We start from the raw sequence: 22721 nt of genomic DNA, 5'->3' as shown, positions 1-22721 counted from the left end.
CAATAGTCCAGGACTGAGAAACCCTGGCATAAGAGGAAAACAGCGTGAAAGATAAAAAAGGAGAGGGGTGGCAAAAATCCACAACTCTTTGAAATAAGGTATGTACCCTGCAGCACCAAGTTGGGTACTCCCAAGGAAGAGGGAGGGAAGCTATACTCCTGCTGTAAAACTTGCCTTCAAGACAGAGAAAGAAAGAAAGAAAGAGAAAAAAAAAAAAAAAAAAAAAAAAAGACTGGTCCATTCAGGCAGTCCCTGTGGCTGAATTACAGTTTGCCTAGGTCATACTTTTTGTTGCTAGCTGACTCTGATAAAATCAATTAGCTTTGAGAATCTTGAGTGCATAGTAAAGTCAGAGAGAAAAATGTATTAATAAAATATAAAGAATGTTACTGTCAGTCCATGTGGGCTGCTGCAAATCTCTTGAATCCAGGTTCAAAGGCAGACTGCAAAATGATAAAAGCTGGGCTCCTGAATTGTCTGCATCCAAAGAGCCTGTGGTGTTGAGAAAGGCTCCCTCACTATTCAGTGTTGGTTCAGAGTCAACCTGACCCTGCTACAAGTCCACTTTTCCACTAACAGGGTGTCTGCTATCACCACCTCAGACATCTCTAGCTGTTTACCATGTTTTCTGAATCATGTGAAAGAAACTCCCCTATGTCCATGAGCCCCCAAATAAACTAGAACTTGCAACAGTAGAAAATTTTGTCTCAATTCAAATATATTTTTAAGTCTTTAGATGTCCATGAGTAAGCAGTCTGATACTATTGCCTTCTATTTAATAGTGGTACATCTTCACTTTCCTGCTTAGCTTAGAAGTATATCTATATCTTTCTAAATCTGTATTCATACCTGATTCTAAACTGGGTATCTTGAGAGGTCTTGTTATATCAACTATCCTCTTTTTTGTAACTTCACTTATTCCCTCTCCTTCCTTGACTCTTTTCTTTGTGTTTGTCAACAAACCTAAAACACCAGCCCTAAAAAGCAAACAGAAAAAAAACTTGATCTCTTCAGATCAATTGTATACCCTGGAGTTGTGCAGCAAGGAGGGATTGAACCTACCTTATAAAGTTGAAGTAAAGATTAAATGGTTTAATTCCTTACCTATAAAGCTTAACACAATGCTTAGCACAAAAGTGATCCATAAGTGTTAACTTATTATTACTTAAAAGACTTAAATGTTCAATATCAATCCTCTCAACGTATTTTTCTATTACTGAGTTGCTTCTTTTGATAGGCTGATAAAATTCCTACATTTTTGCTTGCATGTTTGAAAATTTTGCTCTGTTACTCTTTTATTTGGAGGACATCTTGGCTGGTTATAAAATTGTCACATAACCTTTTCTTTTCCTTACACATTTGTAGACATTTTTCACAGTGTTGCTGTGGAGGAGTTTGAGGTCAGCCTGATTCCTTACTCCTATCCACATTTATAAGTGTCTTCTGTCTTGTGGATTCCCATAAGATTCTTTCTTTATAATCCATATTTATTCTCTTCTGCAGGATATATCTAGGTATAAGTCATTCTGTGCCATTTTCTCCCCTTGAGGTCTTTACATTTCAATATTTATGTCTTTACTTCAACCAAGAGTTTTTTAAACATCTTTATATTTTTCTCTTCTTTAGGCACACCAAATTATTTATATGTTCTTTTGGAACACCAAATTATCTATCTGTTTAATTTCCTTTGAGACAAACATATAGATAGCTTCCCACATCTATATTTCATCAATAATTTTAAAAACTCCTTATTTTTTGTTTCATCTTAAATTATTTCTTTAAGTTTATCCACATGAACCAGACCATATTTTCAGTCATGTGCTCTATAATATTTCTGTTTCTTCTTTCATTTCTTCCCTCAGGTCCGCAACTCTCTCTTTATCCCCTTCGGCTGTCATATCATCTCCACCTTGAACAGTTCTATTCCTTGCATTACTTCTGAGATAAATTATCTTGTTTCATAATTTTATTGGGATAATGGAGAACTCTTTGTATAAACTCTTTATGTCTTTGGATACTTTCTCTTGTGATTTACTTTGCCTTTTAATGCAAAAAGATTCAGTTTATGTTTCCTCTTCTTTGAATATAATTATCTAACTACTAAGATAAAGTAGAAAGTTTTAAGGTCTCCAAATTAATTGGAGTGAATCTCAGCTGTCAACATTTAGGAGTTTGGGGTCATTAATGGACAGTCCTTAAGTCCCAGATTCCCTCTGTTGTGATCTGACCATTATACCCAGTCATCCTTTCTTCTTTCCTCTGGAATCCCCCTATTCCAGTTGGATAAGTCATCAACTTAGGGTATAGGAATGATCCATGGCATTCAACTAGATCTCAAAGGCTCTTTTTACAACAATGACACTTATTTGGGAGAAATATGTACCCTGTTCTATTTGAGGTTCCAAGAGGTATGTGGTGATGTATGTGCCATCCAGGACCCCTTTAAGACTGAAAAACTATTTGTCCAGTTGCTGGGAGTGTCTCTGGCAAGAAGTCCTCAGTTGTCAGCTTTCTTTGTAATTGCCTTGTCTGGTGTGATGCTGCATAATGTCATGTTCTCTTCCTGGGGAAACTCACTTCCAATATCTGGTTGGTGAAAATAAATAAAGGTTCAGTTCTTTTACCATAACTTTAGATATCCCTGAAGGACCATTGCAGCTCCAGAAATTTCCTTTGGAATGAATGATGGAGGCCTTTGTCAAGACAGCACTGCAGTTCAGTTTCTTTGTACAATTCTGCTTCCATGCCCTCCTTCCCACAGGTGTTGATCTCTACAGTGCTCCCTAATAGAGGTCTTGCGTTTCTTCAATTCCCAGGGTTTGCTTCCTGGGAGACCCAATCATATACTCTCATGTCTTGAGACAGGTTAACTGTCAACATGATCTTTTGTCTCCCTTCAGATTTCACAGATTTGGAAAGTTCCAACTCATCAAAGATCATATCTCTTCTCTATTTTTTTTTCATGAGTTTGGAGGCATGGGAATGAAATAAAAATGCTTTCATTCTTGCTACAATGAAGAAGAATCCAGAGCCATAGTATTTTTAAAACTTTCTATTTTTATATAAGTTCAAATTTTTAGAGAAGTTCCCAAAATAGGACAAACTACTTCTGTATACATCATATATATGCATATTATTATAATTATTCTTTGAACCATATGACAGTAAGGAGCAGACATTAAAATGCCTCCTTACGCCTAACTACTTCAGTGTATATTTTCTAAGAATCAAAACATTCCCTTACATAATCACAGTATAATGATCACAACTGGGAAATTTACATGATCTAATACCATCTGTCAATCCATGAACCATCTTTAATTTTGTTAATTGTTCCAATTATGTATCCCAATTATTAAAATGTCCTTTATAGACATTTTTCTCTGGCCCACGATCCAATCCAGAATCATTCTTTGCATTTGGTTGTCATGAACATTTAATCTCTTTAATCTGTAACAGTTCGTCTGTCTTTTTTTTTTTTTTTTTTTTGCCTTTCATGAATTGACATTTTTGAAGGCTAGAAGCCAGTTATTTCATAGAGTGTCCTTCCATTTGCATTTGTTTCTTCTTGGTTAGATTTAGGTGGGTTTTTTTTTGTTGTTTGTTTTGTTTTTTGGCTTTTGGCAGACATGCCAAAATAGTGATATTTTGTTGTCTCTGTATCTTATTAAGAGGGACATGATGTAACCTTGTCCCAATACTGGTGATGTTGTTTGATAACATGGTTAAGAAAGTATTTACCAAGTTTCTTCTATTGAAAGTTCTAATTTTTCCCTTTGTAATTTTTAAGTAATTTATGGGAGATGTATTGCTATTATGTAAATGTCTTGTTGCACACTTTCACTCACTAATAGTATCCACTGATAATTTAAAAATGCTGCTATTCCTCCTACAATTATTACTGCTTTTATAAGTAAGGAAAAACTGTCATATATATTAATATCAGAATGGATTTGCGGGTTCTAATTTTATTCAGCAGGTTATGATTTGTCCTTATTTGGTCCTCCAATTATTTTCTGATGATTATTTAGTTTGATTCTCAGGTAGTTTAAGATTTGCCCAATGGGAGCCTGTTCAGGTAGACTCCTATGCCCCATAGACATGTTCCCATCATTTTTTTTTTCAAACACATCCATATTTTCTCATTCAACAAGATATTTCAGGTTTATATTATATTTTCCTGCCACTCCCCCTGACCATTCATACTGACACCTCTATTCCCATCAAACACTACAAGGTTTGTTCTATTATTTTCCTGTGCATATCTATAACTCTTTCTCTAGCAGTGAGAAATTTGACTTCCATTATTCTCAGTAAATTTACTCATTTGCTCCATCCTAGAATACAGAAAGTACTTTTGAATTGCTAACATATCCCACTGTGCAAAAGCGAACCTACTAACCAGAATTGTCTAGTTAGCAAACCTACTAACCAGAATTTAAAGGTTTAAAGCAAACCTTTAAAGGGGCTTAAAGGTTCCCCCTTCCAGGTAAAATTTACACACAGTAAAATGTATAGATCTGAAGTATATAGTAAATGGCATTTGATCAATATATATACCCATCTAAATATCATTATAGTCAAGATATGAACTATTTCCATCAGCCCACAAAGTTTCATCATGCTTCCTTCTAGAAAATTCCCAAACTCCAAGAGCAATTGTTCTAAATTCTATTACCACAGATCAATTTTACCTGTTTTTGAACTTCATAAAATGGAAAATACAGTATGTACTCTTTTGTGTTGTGCTTCATCTATGCAACATACTATTTTTGAGTATCCATCCATGTTGTGGCATGTATCGGTTGTAACATTCATTTTTATCACTGAGAAGTAGTCCTTTGTGTGGCTTATCCATTCTCCAAATAATGGACATTTGACTGTGCCTATTATGAATAAAATTGCTGCAAACATTCATGTACAATTCTCTTTAAGGATAAATGTTTTCATTTTTCTTGAGTAATTATCTGGAACATCATAGCATAGTTGTCTGTTATCTTTTGAAAAAGAAAAACCCCTGCCAAACCATTTTCAAAATAGCTGTTTCATTGTATCAACAATGACCAACAATTTAAGAGAGTTCAGGTTGCTCCACATTCTTGTCAACATTTGGTGTTAAAAATAATTTTAATTGTAACTGTCCCAGTGGGTGTGAGATGGAATGTCATTACAATTTTAACTTGCATTTCCCCTGATGACAAATGATTCAGAGTATCTTTGCATGTGCTTATTGGTCATTTATATATATTCTTTTATGAAATGGCTTTTCAGATATTTTGTCCATTTTAATTGGGCTACTTATCTTTTCATTATAGATTTGTAGGAGTCCTTTATATATCCTGAATACAAGTCTTTGGTCAGATAAATGTGTTATGACTCTTTTCTCCCATTCTGAGTTTCTCCTTTACATTTTCTCAGTGGTATCTTTTGATAAACAGGTTATATTTCTTTTGATGGCATTTTACAAAAATTTTCCTTTGTGTTTAATGTTTTCCAAGTCTTTTGTAAGAAATATTTGCTTATTCTTTTGATTTTTACCCTTACTATCATAGCTTTTATATTTAGATCTATAACCCATCTCAAGTTAATTTTTGTATGGTGCACATTGGAGGGTCAAGGCTCATTTATTCTGTATGTTTAACCAATTATTTCAACTCCTTTTATTGAAAGACTTTCTCTTTCCCCATTGACTTGTCTTGGTGCTTTGACTAAAATCAATTGTCTCTATGTTCCGGGGCCTATTTCTGAATTCTCTGTTCTCTTTCATTAACTTCTTTCTCTGTTATTATACTACTACCACATTCTCCTGATTACTGTAGTTTTATAGTCAAATTTAAGTTAGATCATATATGTCCTTAAGCATTGTTGTTCTTTTTGAGATTGCTTGACTATTGTAGGTCCTTTATATTTCCACATATATTTTAATATTGATTCTTGTTTCTACAAAAATGCTACTTGATATTTTGGTTGGTATTAGTCTATAAATTAATTTGGGGAATAATTAGAATCTTAACAGTAATGCATCTTCTAATGTATGAATTTGATATGAAGCTTAAGTTAGACTTTGGCCCTTTGATATTTTGGTTGCTTTTGTCTATTATGAAAAAGTTGCTACAAACATTCTTATACAAGTCTCTTTAAGGATAAATGTTTTAATTTTTCTTGAGTTTCCTGGTCTTCATTTCTCTCTCACAATGTATGTGCATATATGTATGTATTATGAGTATCATGTTGAATTGCTCTAGTCAATATAAGGGTCTTGCTCTACTTCCATTAAACCAAAAACTATAACTCCAACTATAACTTAAACTTGTGTAGAAGCAAGGAGATAAGAAACAGAAATATTACATATATAATCTGACTCTGGGAAGAGTTGGCAATAAGGATGATTAGGGAGAAAGGCCTAGGTGGGTTCCTTGGCACTTGTAGACCATATAGGCCATGTCTTGCCTGGATGTTGGTCTATGGTGGCTCATGGTACTGGTGGTTAGAAACAGGAAGAAATATCCAGAGCTAATATTGGGGAATGTATCCAGGAGAGACGAATTAATTGCATTAATTCTGGCTGAAGTGGCATAAATTCTGAGAAAACTGATTGGGAAAGTGACCATCTTAGGCAAATACAGTTCATGTAAATATCTTCCCCAAAGTAGTGTATGTCCCATTCAGGGTTAGGTTGAGACTTTGGGTCTAAAATATAAACAGACTTTCACTTATCAAGGCTAGTCACATCAACAACAATAACATAATCTCCAAAAGCTGCTGTTTATTGGACACTCATTTTGCACCAGGACCAATACTGTCATTTAATATATTTTATTTTTCATAACAGCCTTTTGAGATAGGTGGCATTAGGTATAGGTTGCAGATGAAGAATTAAGAATTTGAATGGCAAAGTGTACCAGGACCACATGGCTAGCAAATGGAAGAGCCCTTGTTCTAACCCTCATCTCCTAGTCTCTCTGCATAACATTGATCTATATTCACTTTAAATCTCACAGTCTGAATGCCCCAGAGATCTCATCATCCTGGGGGAAGCCCTGATGATGTCTAATTTACCTTCTTGGCAACTTCTCTTCCCCATAAATCTAGACCAAGGCCAGGGTGAGCTTCTCTGTCGGATTGTGTCTCCACTGTGCCTTAATTAGCCCAATGGATATGGAACACCATGGCCATCAGGGTGGGAAATTAGACTTGGGAAATCCCTGGTGATATTTAGGCCATTATTACTCAGCCTGGGCTTGCTTCTGGGCTTTTAAGTGCATTAGAGCACTCTGCATTGACTTGACTGGCTGCTCTGGGCTGGCTGACTTGTCAAATTACCTTCTCATTTGTATAGCTCACCTGATGTTGTTGAATCACTTTCCTGGCATTGGGAGCTACTGGCTCATCCTGAGGGATTTGGGGACTGGGCCGAGTTTTACAGATGGGGAAGCTGAGACCTGGCTGTATTGAGTAAGTGTGTAGTTGGTCTCTTTCAAAAGTTTAATGATTGTAACTGAAGTAATTTTTTTTTCTTGTGACTGAATTTGAAGTTCCAATTTAGCAGTTTAATGAGCCAGTGAGGGAGGCCATGTTTGGAATATCAAAGTAAAGCAGAACTGAGACTGATTCAGTTTTGAACATAGGCCCTGTGGACCACCCAAAGGAACATGCTGGATTTCGAGATTAACATTCATTATCTCAGTTATCTGGGTTCATAGACTGATAAAGTTCCACAGCTGTCCATGAAAATCTAATATAAAAGGGTTTTTAAAGGCTGCCCAAAGATGATAGCAGAACCAAGACAGAGTTATGGGCTTGTAACTTTACCTTGGATCAATGTCACCTCTTCCCCACCACTTGATGCGGGGAAGAGGAGCTACCTAGAAGGTGAGGAACTCCACATCCATCCATTTATTCATCCATTAATTCATCCTTCTATCTATCTATTTATTCCCACATACTTTCATCTATACATTTTTTTTTCATTGTAAACAAATGGGATACATGTCGTTTCTCTGTCTGTACATGGCGTAAAGGCATACCATTTGTGTAATCATAAATTTACATAGGGTAATATTGTTTGATTCATTCTGCCATTTTTTCCCTTCCCCCCCTCCCCTCCCACCCTTCCCCTCCATCTATACAGTCCTTCCTTCCTCCATTCCTGCCCACCTCTCTAAACCCAACTCCAACCCCAACACTAACTCTTCCCACCCCCCATTATGTGTCATCATCCACTTATTAGTGATATCATTCGTCCTTTGGTTTTTTGAGATTGGCTTATCTCACTTAGCATGATATTCTCCAGTTTCATCCATTTGCCTGCAAATGCCATAATTTTATCGTTCTTTATGGCTGAGTAATATTCCATTGTATATATATACCACATTTTCTTTATCCATTCATCAATTGAAGGACATCTAGGTTGGTTCCACAATCTGGCTATTGTGAACTGAGCAGCTATGAAGATTGATGTGGCTGTATCTCTGTAATATGCTGATTTTAAGTCCTTTGGGTATAGGCCAAGGAGTGGGATAGCTGGGTCAAATGGTGTTTCCATTCCGAGTTTTCTAAGGAATCTCCACACTGCTTTCCAGAGTGGCTGCACTAATTTGCAGCCCCACCAGCAATGTAAGAGTGTACCTTTCTCCCCACATCCTCGCCAACACCTGTTGTTGCTTGTATTCTTGATAATTGCCATTCTAATTGGGGTGAGATGGAATCTTAGGGTGGTTTTGATTTGCATTTCTCTTATTACTAGAGATGTTGAACATTTTTCCATATGTTTGTTGATTGCTTGTATATCTTCTTCTGTGAAGTGTCTATTCATTTCCTTAGCCCATTTGTCAGTTGGATTATTTACATTCTTGGTGTAGAGTTTTTTGAGTTCTTCATAGATTCTGGAGTATGATTGGCAAAGATTTTCTCCCACTCTGTAGGCTCTTTCTTTGCCTTGCTGATAGTTTCCTTTGCTGAGAGAAAGCTTTTTAGTTTGAATCTATCTCAGTTATTGATTCTTGCTTTTATTTCTTGTGCTATGGGAGTCCTGTTGAGGAAGTCTGGTCCTAAGCCGACATGTTGAAGCTCTGGACCTACTTTTTCTTCAATAAGATGCAAGGTCTCTGGTCTGATTCCGAGATCCTTAATTCATTTTGAGTTTAGTTTCGTGCATGGTGAGAGATATGGGTTTAGTTTCATTCTGTTGCATATGGATTTCCAATTCTCCCAGCACCATTTGTTGAAGAGGCTATCTTTTCTCCATTGCATATTTTTGGCCCCTTTGTCTAGTATGAGAAAATTGTATTTATTTGGGTTTGTGTCCGTGTCCTCTATTCTGTACCATTGATCCACCTTTCTATTTTGGTACCAATACCATGCCGTTTTTGTTACTATTGCTTTGTAGTAGAGTTGAAGATCTGGTATTGAGATACCCCCTGCTTCACTCTTTCTGCCAAGGATTGCTTTAGCTATTCTGGGTTTTTTATTCTTCCAGATGAATTTCATAATTGCTTGCTCTATTTCTGTAAGGTACATCATTGGGATTTTAATTGGAATTGCATTGAATCTGTATAGCACTTTTGGTAGTATGGCCATTTTGACAACATTAATTCTTCCTATCCAAGAACATGGGAGATCTTTCCATCTTCTAAGGTTTTCTTGAATTTCTTTCTTTAGTGTTCTGTAGTTCTCATTGTAGAGGTCTTTCACCTCTTTTGTGAGATTGATTCCCAAATACTTTATTTTTTCCGAAGCTATTGTGAATGGGGTAGTTTTCCTAATTTCTCTTTCTGAAGATTCATCGCTTATATATAAAAATGCCTTAGATTTATGTGCATTGATCTTATATCCCGCTACTTTACTGAATTCACTTATGAGATCTAAAAGTTTTCTGGAGGAATTTCCTGGTTCCTCTAAGTATACCATCATATCATCAGCAAATAGGGAAAGTTTGAGTTCTTCTTTTCCTATTCGTATCCCTTTAATTTCTTTGGTCTGTCTAATTGCTCTGGCTAGAGTTTCAAGGACGATATTGAATAGAAGAGGTGAAAGAGGGCATCCCTGCCTTGTTCCAGTTTTTAGAGGGAATGCTTTCAGTTTTTCACCATTTAGAATGATATTAGCCATGGGTTTAGCGTAGATGGCCTTTACAATGTTAAGGAATGTTCCCACTATCCCTATTTTTTCTAGTGTTTTGAGCATGAAGGGGTGCTGTATTTTATCAAATGCTTTTTCTGCATCTATCGAAATAATCATGTGATTCTTGACTTTAAGTCTATTGATATGGTGAATTACATTTATTGATTTCCTGATGTTGAACCAACCTTGCATCCCTGGGATGAAACCCACTTGATCATGGTGCACTATCTTTTTAATATGTTTTTGTATGCGATTTGCTAAAATTTTGTTTAGAATTTTTGCGTCGATGTTCATTAAGGATATTGGTCTGAAATTTTCTTTCCTCGATGTGTCTCTGTCTGGTTTAGGAATCAGGGTAATATTGGCTTCATAGAATGAGTTTGGGTGAGTTCCCTCCTCTTCTATTTTCTGGAATACTTTGAGAAGTATTGGAATGAGTTCTTCTTTAAAAGTTTTGTAGAACTCGGCTGAGAACCCATCTGGTCCTGGACTTTTCTTTGTTGGAAGGCTTTTGATGACTTCTTCTATTTCATTACTTGAAATTGGTCTATTTAAATTGTGTATGTCCTCCTCGTTCAGTTTAGGCAATTCATATGTCTCTAGAAACCTGTTGATGTCTTCGAAATTTTCTATTTTGTTGGAGTATAGATTTTCAAAATAGCTTCTAATTATGTTTTGTATTTCAGTCGTGTCTGTTGTGATATTTCCTTGTTCATTCCGAATTTTAGTGATTTGGGTTTTCTCTCGTCTTCTCTTTGTTAGAGTGGCTAAAGGTTTATCAATTTTGTTTATTTTTTCGAAGAACCAACTATTTATTTTGTCAATTTTTTGTATTGTTTCTTTCGTTTCAATTTCGTTGATTTCAGCTCTCAGTTTAACTATTTCCTGTCTTCTACTACTTTTGGTGTTGGTCTGTTCTTCTTTTTCTAGGGCTTTGAGCTGTAGTGTTAGGTCATTTATTTTTTGAGTTTTACTTCTTTTATTAAATGCGCTCCATGAAATAAATCTTCCTCTAAGTACCGCTTTCATAGTGTCCCAGAGATTTTGATATGATGTTTCTTTGTTCTCGTTTACCTCTAAGAATTTTTAAAGTTCCTTCCTAATATCTTCTGTTATCCATTCATCATATAGTAGCATATTGTTTAATCTCCATGTGTTGGAGTAGTTTCTGTTTTTTACTCTTTCATTAATTTGTAACTTCAATCCATTATGATCTGATAGAATACAAGGTAGTGTCTCTATCTTCTTGTATTTGCTGACATTAGCTTTGTGGCATAATATATGGTCTATTTTAGAGAAGGATCCATGTGCTGCTGAGAAGAAAGTGTATTTGCTCTTGGTTGGATGGTATATTCTATAAATGTCTGTTAAGTCTAAATTATTGATTGTGTTATTGAGATCTATGGTTTCTTTGTTCAATTTTTGTTTGGAAGATCTGTCCAGTGGTGAAAGAGGCGTGTTAAAATCACCTAGTATTATTGTGTTATGGTCTATTTGGTTTCTAAAATTGAGAAGGATTTGTTTAACATACATGGATGAGCCACTGTTTGGGGCATAGATGTTTATGATTGTTATATCTTGCTGATTTATGCTTCCCTTAAGCAGTATGAAATGTCCTTCTTTATCCCTTCTAACCAACATTGGCTTGAGGATGGATACTCCAGCTTTTTTGCTGAGCCCATGTGCATGGTATGTTTTTCCCCATCCTTTCACCTTTAGTCTATGGGTATCTCTTTCTATGAGGTGAGTCTCTTGCAGGCAACATATTGTTGGATCTTTCTTTTTAATCCAATCTGCCAGTCTATGTCTTTTGATTGATGAATTCAGGCCATTAACATTCAGGGTTATTATTGAGATATGATTTGTATTCCCAGTCATTTCGTTCATATTTAAAATTTTTGACACATCTTGGTTCCTCCTTTATTTGACAGTTCCTTTAGGATAATTCCTCCCTTTGCTGATTTGCTTCTTTGTTTTTTATCTCTTCCTCATGAAATATTTTGCTGAGAATGTTCTGTAATGCTGGCTTTCTTTTTGTAAATTCTTTTAGCTTTTGTTTATCATGGAATGATCTTATTTCATCGTCAAATTTGAAGGTAAGTTTTGCTGGGTATAAGATTCTTGGTTGGCATCCATTTTCTTTCAGAGCTTGAAAAATGTTGTTCTAGGCCCTTCTAGCTTTTAGGGTGTGGATTGAAAAATCTACTGATATCCGTATTGGCTTCCCCCTGAATGTAATTTGGTTCTTTTCTCTCACAGCCTTTAAAATTCTGTCTTTATTTTGTATGTTAGGTATTTTCATTATAATGTGCCTTGGTGTGGGTCTGTTGTAATTTTGTGTATTTGGAGTCCTATTAGCCTCTTGGACTTGATTTTCCATTTCATTCTTCAGATTTGGGAAATTTTCTGATATTATTTCTTCAAATAGATTGTTCATTCCTTTGGTTTGTTTCTCTAAGCCTTCCTCAATCCCAATAATTCTCAAATTTGGCCTTTTCATGATATCCCATAGTTCTTGGAGATTCTGTTCATGATTTCTCACCTTCTTCTCTGTTTGTTCAACTTTGTTTTCGAGGTTAAATATTTTGTCTTCAATATCTGAAGTTCTGTCTTCCAGCTGTTCTATCCTAATGGTTATGCTTTCTATGGAGTTCTTAATTTGGTTTATTGTTTCCTTCATTTCAAGGATTTCTGTTTGTTTTTTTTTCAATATCTCTAACTCTTTATTGAAATGATCTTTTGCTTCCTGAATTTGCTCTGTTAACTGTCGATTGGTGCGATCATTCAATGCCTGCATTTGCTCTTTCATCTCATCGTTTGCTTCCCTAATCATTTTAATTATGTACATTCTGAACTCCCTTTCTGTCATTTCTTCTGCCATGCTGTCATTGGATTTTATTGATGTAACATCTAGATTTGTTTGGGGCATTTTCTTCCCTTGTTTTCTCATATTGTTCAGGAATCAGTGGGTCATTAAGATATTGCAGATTTCCTCTATCAACTTATAATGTCCCTGAAGATTGCTAGTATATCCCCTCTTATCCTTCAGTAGCCTGAAGTCTTGGAGGAGGTTGATAATGCAGAGCTCCACGAAGAAGCTGCCTCTCTAGGTGTGGTAACCCTCAGGTGGCGTATATTCCCTGCTAGTGGGCAGAGGTGCCTCCACTTGTTGACCAATGGTCATCCAATAGGGAACTAGGCTGCGGGCTGAGGCAAGGCCTGTTTGTGCCTATGTCTCTGGCTTTACCGTCCCTGTGGGAAAAACCTCCCCCGGCCGGGAAGAGTCACTCGGTGGGGACGTCTCGCTGGTCAGTTGCCCTCCTAGAGGTTCCCCTCAATCTACAACTACCACCTGGGCTGGGCTGTCTTCCTCTGCAGCGATCCCAGGGGCCCGGACCTACGTCCTGGGCCTGGGAGCCTCACCCTTCGCAGGCGAGTCTCCTTAGGCTGCCTCTCCCAGAGAATCTGCCCGAGGCCCTGGAAACTTCGCTCCGCCCCTAGGCGTGTCTCTGTGCGGCTCTTCCAGCAAGAAGCCACCTAGCTCCTGGGACCCTGCTCTGCACCAATCGCCTGGCTATGCAGCCCCTCCCCTGAGCCACCACCTGGAGCCCCGTACAATAGCTCCGAGACCCAGAGACCCGCCACACACCTCCTCCTCCGGACAGCCGCCCGGTTTCTGACGCAGTCACTAGGAGTCCAAGCAACTCACTTCGGGTCTCCTCCTCCCGACAACCACCCGTAGCCCTAGGCAGTCACTCCAAGTCCAAGTGACCCGCCCTGTTCCTCCTCCTCCTCCTTGGGGTAGCCCTCCGGGTGTTCAGGAGCGGTGGCTCCGAGACCAGGTGACTCACCACGCTCCTCCTCCAGGCAACCCCCCGGTGTTCAGAAGCGGTTGCTGGGTCCAAACAGCTCACCACGCAGCTCCTCCCCAGGCAGCCGCCCGGAGCCCCAGCGGCTGCTCGAGTCCAAGCGCTATGCTGAGCCGCCTCCTCTACGATGATCCCAGTTGTCCGTGTTTACCGCTCCAGCGGGGGGAGGGGCGTCTCGCCGAGCAACTCCACTTCACAAATTCCCTGCATTCCGGGGCTACCGCCCCATCCCGGACACCTCCCCAACAGGAGAGACTCACCCGGCAGCTTTGAGTTGGTCCCAAGTCATCTATACATTTTGAATGAGTAACTACCTATTTTTATGTTGGTAGTTGACAGGTAATTTGAGATAAGGACTAATTGAATGGAATCTGTCTCCAGACATGGTTGAGGCAGAAAGAATTCCAACAGGCAACAATATGGGCCAGGGCCTCAGTTCTCTAAGGCACTGGCAGAGATACACTAAAAATGGGAGTCACAGCAACCCACCTTGTAAGCTGGATCTCAGGTTAGAGGAAGAGCCCAGGTTTGGCATGGAATGGCTTGTTCTTGACCAGTCAAGTAGGAGGAGTAACAATTGCTCTAAGTCCCTTCCCTGGTTGGGGAATGGGAGCCTGAGGACTTCCTGTCTCAAGTCTGTCATTCTAAAATATGGAATCAAACTGAGCTCTGAGACACCAGACCACTGGGAATGGGGAGCTTGAGAAAATGAAGAGTGGGATATGCAAATGACTTTCCAGGTCTACTAATTTGGAAAAATGTTGCTTTTTGTTCCTTTTCTGATATAACCAGATAGGCATGCCTACCTACCTCTCTCTGAAGGAATAAACCTCCACTTTGATAGTCATAAAGATAATCAAAAGGTATGGTAGAGAATGCTTTTTCTTAAGCCCTGACCCTACATATTTAGATTCAGTGTGTGGTAGGAGGTGGCTCTGAATGAGGGATAGCTTAGGAATATGTATTTTGGACAAACTAACCAGGAGCTTCAGGGTCAGACAAGGAGACCCACAGAGACATTTTTAGAAACATTGCCAAATCTCATTGTAACACAGCTATAATTAGGGCCAGATGCAGTGTGGAGTTCCTAGAACGCTGCCTCAGGCCTCTTACCCAGGCCCCTTGCCTAGGTATTGACCAGTCTTATGGTCCAGAGTCTATAATCTCCCTTTGTTCCTCAAATTCTTAACCTTGGCTCTTTTGACACAACTCTTTACCTACCCTACCCTCTTCACCATCACCTGCCCTAATTGGCTCCCTGGTACTTGACCCTCTGTTTTTGGATCTGTTCTCACATGACTAGGCCATGTGACATTTGGTTGCTGCTTATTAACAAGTAAAACCTTGAAACAGGAACTTCTAAAAGCTGGTGATCTTGGGAAGATGCTTGAATACCCAATTTTAAATTGGTGATGGCAGTAGGGTTATTATAGTTCACAGTAATTTATTATATATCTTACACTTAGAGGAGTTTGAAGGTTTCCATCATAAGGAAATGATAAATGTTTAAAGAGATTGAAACTTTAATTACCCTGATTTGATCATTATACATTACATACGTGTATTGACTCTCATACTGTACCCCATAAATATGTATAAATTAAAACAAATTAAACTGGTCATGGTAGATAGAAGCTGAAATATTGTGATATTTCTCTAATTTTTTTTTGAGGGGGACATACACTGTGGTACCAAGGAGGGAAAATCACAAAGAACTTATGAATTTTGTTTCACAAATCTGGAAATACATTGGGGCCCCTAGATTGTGTCATTTAAATGAGAAGTTCACATGCTTATTTTAACTATATTTTACATGGAAAGATCCTTTCCTGGAACTCAAAGGTAGAGTCCCCTCAATTTTAAGTTTGTGAAACTTTTTCTTGCTCCTCAATTCCTTCTTTCAAAATAAGTGCTTGGACTTTTTCAGAGTCTTTAAGATTCTGTCTGATTCTCCTACAAAGAAAAATGGGAGCAACCAAAAAATTAATAGCATAGTGACAATTCATTCCATGTGTAACCACTACCAGTAACATGGGTATTTTAAAAGATGGTCCCTGGAAAGAGAAGCTCCAAAAAGCAACCTGACAAAACTATAGTTTGAGACATGTTGGTGTGTGGTCGAGAGAGAGATATTTTAGGACTTGGTATGTCCTCCCAAATTTCAGTCCACTGGTCAATAATTGTTTATCGGTCCATGCAAGTGACTGCTCAGGCAGGAACTCTGGCTTCCTTTAAAATAGCAAGATGGGTTGGGTGTCAGTGGCAGGTAGAATCTTCAATTGGTTGAGGGTGGCCATTGGACTGCACCTAAGCCCATCATTCTACATCACCCTCCTGGTGCCAGTGCTAACTTCATCTGGCACTCCAGAGATCTGTGGCTACTTCAAATGATATATTTTTTTCTAAGTATATTTCTACTTGGATATTCTTGGTATTTTGAATGTTTAGGGTCTTATGCTGCTAGGGATAGAAACTCATTCTGTTGTAAGTTGCAAATATTTTCCTATTTGCCTTATTGTTTTACCATATAATCTAAAAATTAATTGTGAAATGTAATCAATCATAAAAATATTTCTGTATTGTGAGAAGTAGTTGAGTTTTCTTTTGTGATAGAGTTAAATATAAGCAAAATGGCAGAGAAGATTGGTATAGCTGAAATTTGAGCAGGTGGAGGGAGGAATGTGCCTGAAGCAAGTAAACCTCTGGGGGCTTTGGTTTCCCTTCTTACAGAATATATGTCCTCTATCCCCTTACCTGTTCCCAAGAACCCACAAAGAGCAATATTTGGGGAAAATAGTTCTAAATTTTCCAGTGCCTGTAATGTGTTGTTTTCTATCAAGTAACATTTAGGAAGTTTGGGATAGGTATGGGGAACATGAATAAGAATATTGTTAACCTTGTGTCATACTTCTCTGGTTTTCCATCTTACTGAGTGTGGCCCAGAGTACAGATCCTATAACAGGGAGTGGGGAATGGGAACTGACACTAGAAAATCATTATTTGCCCTTCTGCATTCTGTCAGCATTGACAGATGTGAACAAAACTGGCCAAGGTGCTCTGTTCTCTGAAGTAGGCTCAGCTTGGGGAGAAAATCAATCCTGAGCACAACCAACCCCATTTCACATGTTATTTCACCTTTGAAGGAAGTGACAGGGTTGATGAAAAAGATAAAAACATCTCTATGTGATATGATTTAGTGTTCACTTTTCTGTATCCTTAAAAAGATAACCCACTGGAGTTTTGGTGACTGCTACTGCCTCTCAATAGCCTCTGGGAGAGGCCTAGACCTTTATCCCAAGAGACTGCCTCATTTCTAAACTCCTCCTTCAGAGTAATGTCCTTTGAATGATGGCCACACCCTTGAGAATAAAACAGAATGTGAGAGCCATTAAGAGGCCTTTGGAGACATGCAGGAAGTCAGTCTTACTATTCTGCAGTGGCAGAGGCGGATTACTAGTGAAGTTAAGGATGTTTCAGCTTCAAAACCCTCATCTGCCAGGGCTGCTTTCTGGGATTGGTGCATCTCCTCCAGGACCAAGGGGAGGCAGCAGTGGTTCCAGTGTACCTCAGTATAATGTCTCTGGGCTCATCCATGTCATCGCAAATGACAGGGTTTCTTTCTTTTTTAAGGCCGAATAATACCTCATATCCCATTATATATTTATGTATATGTGTACGTGTGTTCGTATATATACATATACATACAGGAAATAAATACAGAAAATGTCATAGTGTATATATATATATATGAAAAGTTATACATATTATATATAGAAAATGTCATACAGTATACATACATATGTATAGATAAAGAGAGACAAGAAGTAGATAATAATATAAACATAAATCAAAACCATAGTGAGAGATTACCTCATAACTGTTAAGATGGCTATCACCAAATTCAAAAGGTAAGTATTGGCAGGGATGTAGAAAAAGGGAACCTTCCACACTATTGGTAGGAATGTAAATTGGTACAACCAATTTAATAAATACATTTTCTATACATGTATGTATTTTCTATACATACATATGTATAGAAAAAGCTTACATTTATACAGAAAATGTTACATATATATAGAAATGTATATATATATATATATGTGTGTGTGTATAATTTTCTTTAGGTTTTCCTATTTTGGCTATTGTGAATAATGCTGCAACGAAAACAGGAATGTAAATAATTTCTTGGACATAGTGATTTGACTTCTTTTGGATGCATGCCAGGAAGCAGGGTTGCTGGATCATGTGATAGTTTTAATTTTTGAGCAACTTCCATATTGTCTTCCATAATGGCTGTACAATTTACATTCCTACCAATAGTGTGGAAGGTTCCCTTTTTCTACATCCCTGCCAATACTTACCTTTTGAATTTGGTTATAGCCATCTTAACAGTTATGAGGTAATCTCTCACTATGGTTTTGATTTATGTTTATATTATTATCTACTTCTTGTCTCTCTGCTCCTACCTACCATTCTTTGTTCTGCTTTATGATACTGAAACTAGACCATGAAAATAATTCTCCTTTGTCACTTGGCATAATGCTAAGTTTTGTCAGAGGAGGGTGCTAGAGTGACCCTGAGGTTTCTTGTTTCTGGGACTTTTGGCCACACCCCACTGTGTTTATCCCAGCAAGTTTCAGGATCCACCCTAGTGGGCAGCTTCTAGTGAATTCTGCCAACATTTCAGTGTGCTTCCCAGGAAGTCAATGGCACCCTGATGAGAGACCTCCCAGTATCCTGGTAGTTGACTTCCAGCAAGTCTAGTCCAACTCTAGGAGGTGGTATTACCCTATCAGGGTCTGAGTCTCAGCCATAGGGATTTTTTCAGATTTGTTCCTTCCTTGGGTACTCTCAGTCCTGGGTACTGTGACTGTCCCTTAACTACATTCCTGTAGTCTTCAGCATTTTCTTTACCTCTAAATAATTAATCTTCTGTCGCCAGTTAGTAATTCTTTATTTCACACTTTACCTGCTTACATTCCTATGTGAATTCTGCCTCCTGTCTGGACCCTGATTAACATTTGTTAGCTCTTAAATTTGAATTTATTAACATTTATTTTCCATTCTAAGTAAATGTTCATTTTAATACTTGATTTTATATTTGTTCTATGATGTTATTTTTCTTAAAGACAACCTCCCAAATTATAAAAGCTTTAGGTCCCATAGAACTTGGATCAGCTGCAGGGACTTTGGAAGAAACTCCAGGAACATCAGACTGTGTGGAGTGGCTGCCTCAAGCTTTCCACAGAGCATAATAAACTCTATGTCCCTGGGTTCAAAGCTGGTGGCATAAAATAGAAAATGTGACTCTCATATGGCTTTTACAACAAAGGTCATATCACCACAATTAAACATCATCATACTTATATTCTACTTCACACTACAAGGGAAACATCACATGGAGAAATGGAGTCAGAATGGGGAAAGGACATGCCCAAGGTCATGGAGAATGTCAGTGGTAGAGTCTGGGCTAGAAATCGTGTCTCCTGACTCCCAGAGCTCAGTCGCCTTGTGAGGGAGTTGAAGGAGAGGGAGGAATGGAAGTCTCTGAATTAGTCTACGTCTACTTCAAATGGCTGTGACAAAGCCATCTGGGGCAGGCCCCACTCAGGGAGCAACTAGAAAAACTAGACAAAATACAAAGTCTCTTCAAGGCATCAGAGACTCAAAAAAGCAGTGAAAACAGTGCAAGATCTTGGAGGGAAAGGAAAACCTGAAATATGAGCTCAGCATTTGGGGCTACCTTCCCCCTTGGGATGTCTGCCTATTCCAGAAAATGCAGTTGAGAACGGGAAAAGCTGAGCTCAGCACTTGGCAGCTCAGCAGGTGAGGGATCAGGGCTAACACCTCCTTCCTCTCAGTCAGTCTGTCACCAAATCCTGTCACTTTTACCTGAAGATGTCTCTGGAATCCATTCACTTCTCTCTAACCCCCGAATCACCCTGGTTCCATGTATCATTCCTCACATCTGAATTGCTGCTTCAAGCCAGCACCCCTCTGTCCTCTATGCCAAAGTTCCTCCACAGATGCAGCCAATATGATCAGGCCAATCATCTGCTTACTGCTTTAAAAATTTCCCATGACTTCTCACTGTATTTAGGATTCAGACCCAGATCTTTCATAGAACCTACAAGTCCCTGCACAGTCTGGCTCCAACTACTGCTCATTCTCATTGTGCTTCCTCGCGCTTTGTGGTCCAACATCTTGATTTTCCTTCAATTCTGTGCCCTCCTTGTCACAGGCCCCTTGCACATGCTCTACTTCTTTCTGGAATGCTCTTTCTAATACTCATTTGTAAGATCATTCTTTAGCTCTGTTTGGAGAGGAGAGTAGCATAATGGAAGACAAACATATATATTCTCTCATGTAATCAGCTTCCCATGGATGTGAGAACCATGGAGACAAAACTCAGATACCACCTTGTGCAGGGAACCCCGAGGGTCTTTAAGGAGGGAATATTTGGAATCAGAGTGAATTGTACTGGATGCCACAAATTGAAAAGAAAGTAAATATTTGAAGCTTGCCACTTTCTTGGGAGAAGTCTGGAAACCAATGGTAATTGCTGAGAAAGTGACTTTTCCCCTACTGGCTAATTAGGCTGGTCTGAGTCCTGAGCATCCCCTCTAAATTACTCAGATCCCTATCAGGTTGTGTATGGTGGGTAGAGCAAAAACAAGGCAGGAAGTCTGACGGGTATACCTGCCATGAAATATTAAATAAAATTAGGTGAATTAAACACTCCTGGTTTTTTTTCAGCTCATGTGATCAGGTTCATTGTTAAAGGATTCATGGTAAGTACAAAATTGGGAGTAGACTTCATGCTATGCGGGGTTTATCTAACAAAATCTTTGTGAAAATTTCCCTCTTTGAGAACTTGAACTTGTGTTGGAAGATTGCTGCCTTCTTCAGTATAAGGGCCACACTACGGTCAACAAATTAACACAGCAGCAGGACAGTTTCCTCTAAGTTACCTGGGAAGCTAACAGCTGTAACTACTGGGGGGTCATTCAGGGAGTCCAAAATCTCACAGGAGGAAATGACTGATCTACCTAAACCTTCGGGGTGTTTATATCTGTTCCTTGGGCAGCATGGTAATTGGGTTTAATGAATTTTGGTATTTTCAGTATGTTTGTGTGTGCACCTTGAGTATTCTTAACAGAAAAGCAATTGGTTCTGCTCCTTGGTTTCTCAAAACACTGCAGTCCTGTAAGACTAAACTCTTAGGGAAATGGCAGAAAACACATGAATTGGGGAAAATAGAGCTTGAGCCATTTCTTAGGCAAGAGGAAAATTGACACAGTATGGGGAAAAGAGAGTGCCAACTCTGAGAAAAAAAATCAATGGTTTCTAGGTGCCAAATATTCTATTTTAGTGTAAAATGTGGGCGTCTTCACTATTTTCTCTTAGTCTACTGGGAACTGTTACCCAGTTGAGTGGAAAACATTAAATGGTGCCCATCCTCCATTCACTCTTCATTTGGGACATCACATCACAGTCTGGGGCCAGTACCATTCCCCCATGGTTATCTGCTCACAGCACCATGATCTTGGCATTAGCTGGCCCAGTCCTGCAGATTTTAATTAGAGAACTTCCTCTAGCATTTTGATCATCATTTAGCTATTCATCTCAAAAGATGGTAAACTAGAATCAGGAGTGGTGGTGCATATCTATAATCCCAGCAATTTGGGAGGCTGAGGCAGGAGGATTGCAAGTTTGCTGCCAGCCTCAGTGACTTAGCAAGGCTCTAAATAACTTAAAAAGACCCTGTCTCAAAATAAAAATAAAAAGGGATTGGGATATAGCTCCATGGTAAACTGCCCCTCGGTTAAATTCCCTACTACAAAAAAAAAAAAAAAAAAAAAAAAGAAGAAGAAGAAGAAGGAGAAGGAGAAGGAGAAGGAGAAGGAGAAGGAGGAGAAGGAGAAGGAGAAGGAGGAGAAGGTGAAGGAGAAGAAGAAGAAGAAGAAGAAGAGAAAGAAAGAAAAAAAAAATAGATGGTGGACTAGGCCTGGGCAGAGTGAAGCCATAGGAAACTGATGGAGATCTGTGGTGGTCCTGATATGCAAATCAGTAATCCAATATGGGCATATGTGCAAAAGACTAATTAAACCATCTAGTAACTGTTATATTTACTTAAAAAAAAAACCAGATGTTCACCTATTCAGTTAAATTTAATCCTTCTTTTTTAGGTCCCCTGATTCCTTTTCCATGAATCAAAACCCTTCCTTAAGCAGTGCCTGTTAAAGAGCCTGCACTGCTAGATTTACTAGAATAGGTTGTATCCAATTCAAGTGCACTCAAGTAACAGTGGGTCCAAGGATTGCACACCTGAGGACTTACAGTCCCTTCAGTGTGATCCTGGGCCTGCTTTTAGCACTCTGTCCCTCTCAACTATTTTTCATTTCCTGAACACACCTTTTCCCAATTTTCAAAAGCCATTCCCACCACTGAGGCCCCTCACTCAGTCTATATGTATGAAAATCTGCTTATTATTCACACACATTTACACATGTACCCATATGCATACACAGATAGCTCAGCTTTACTGTAGTGGCACCTTTTTATTTGGGGGAGTCAAAATGAAGAGCTAATTTCTGACTTTGATAAACAGGCAGTGACATTTACTGAAATAGAACCAAGTTTGGGAGAGAAGATGATGAGATCCTTAATAGACATGTTGAGTTTGAGGTGCTTATGAAATATCTTATTAGTGATATATATTACTCCTGC

This window comes from Sciurus carolinensis, chromosome 2 (genome assembly GCF_902686445.1).
Source record: "Sciurus carolinensis chromosome 2, mSciCar1.2, whole genome shotgun sequence".
Lineage (NCBI taxonomy): Eukaryota > Metazoa > Chordata > Mammalia > Rodentia > Sciuridae > Sciurus > Sciurus carolinensis.
Note: the sequence above shows the minus strand (reverse complement) of the source record.